Consider the following 1,687-nt stretch of genomic DNA (forward strand, 5'->3'; position numbering starts at 1 on the left):
GTTGCTTGGTAGCTTATGTAATTTAAAGATCATATGTGCGTCCCCCACCCTCACAGTCAGCTTATCATTCTCCATATCAAACAAGATTTGACTTGTTGCTAAAAAAGCTTGATCTAAGACTATTGACATATCTTGGTTGTCTTCTAGGTCCATAACAAGGAAGTTCGTCTGGAATATCAGATCCCCAACCTTGATTAGCACATCCTCAACCTTGCCTCATAGGTATATGATGCTCTCATTTGCCAACTCTAGCGTCACATTCGATCCTTATCTCCTGGTTTCTTCAAAGTAGACAAAGACATTTAAATTTTCACTTGCATATGTATTAAATTAAAGCCTTAAAATGAAATCCTTTGCCTAGTGGGGGTACTTCAAGAGAGAGACTAACTCAAATCCAAATTTTTTTATCCAATGGTGCGACCAGGATTCGAGCACTCTCCAACTTGTACTATTCACATTCCTAAATCTTCACGTCGCCTCCTCTATTATAGTCAGGGGCGGAGCCAGGATTTTAGTTCAGTGCGGGCAAAATTTTTTCGATGACGAATGTCGAGGTTTTGGTTATGGATTTAATGACGATAAAAAAATAAAACAATAGTACATCATTACTAAAAATAACATAATTTATTTATTACACTTGTTCTTTGCGAGTTTTCATACTTTGATATCGTTGTACAATAACTTTATTATCGAGCCTCAAAAATATATCTTTCTCTACATAAACAATTGTGCTATCATTCATCCACTTATCACCCAATTACTACTAGGAGTGGGAGTAATTTGAGATGTCAAATGAATCACAAATACTGGAAGCAACTCACAAAACTCAATGCAATTCACAATTTCACATAATCAATTCACAGTGCAATACGCCAATACCTATTTATACCATTTGTCTAGTGCAATTCACAATTTCACTTAATCAATTCACAGTTCAATGCTCCAATTCACAATTTCACAATGCAATATATACTATTTCCAAATACTAGGCAACTTGAACTTGCAATCACAGATTCCTAGAGAACCAGAGCCTAGAGGCAACAACGAACTGATGGTCCACTGGAAGTTTGTGTCGCTTCGAGCAATTAAAGAACAAAGTGCTAATTTCATATGTTAAAATATATATATATATATATATTATTACAATTTACATAAATTGAAATAACAAAAAAAAGGGGAAAAAAATTGGGGCTTCGCCTTTTGCTTTCTGGAATCTGGCTTCTTCTTTTGTTGGCTCGGCTAGTTGGCGTTGGCACTTAGCGCCTTGGGGAAGCTGAGGATGTAGAGTCGAAGTCAGAGATATGAGATGTCAAGATGAGAGCCTAGAGTAGGAGATATACAATAATGGACTGTCGGAGAGGGAAAGGGAACGGCGATCGTACTGTGACGACTGTTGGGGACGACGGTTGACGGAGAGGAAAGGGAACGACGGGCTTTGTCACCAGTTGAGAGGGAAGTGGGTGGCGAAGTGCGAAGTCGTCACAGACAAAGTCACGAAGGGTAGAAATTTTGAAATGAATGAATGGGTTTGGGTCAACAATTGATTCAATTGAATTTTGATATGAATGGGTCTAAAACGGGTCATGGCATTGCACAATTGGGCTTCTCTATCTGGGCTGGATAGAGAATTGGGTTATTGGGTTAAACAAATAAACAAACCAAAAAAAAAAAAAATATATATATATAT

Source organism: Olea europaea, chromosome 9 (genome assembly GCF_002742605.1).
Source record: "Olea europaea var. sylvestris chromosome 9, O_europaea_v1, whole genome shotgun sequence".
Classification (NCBI taxonomy): domain Eukaryota; kingdom Viridiplantae; phylum Streptophyta; class Magnoliopsida; order Lamiales; family Oleaceae; genus Olea; species Olea europaea.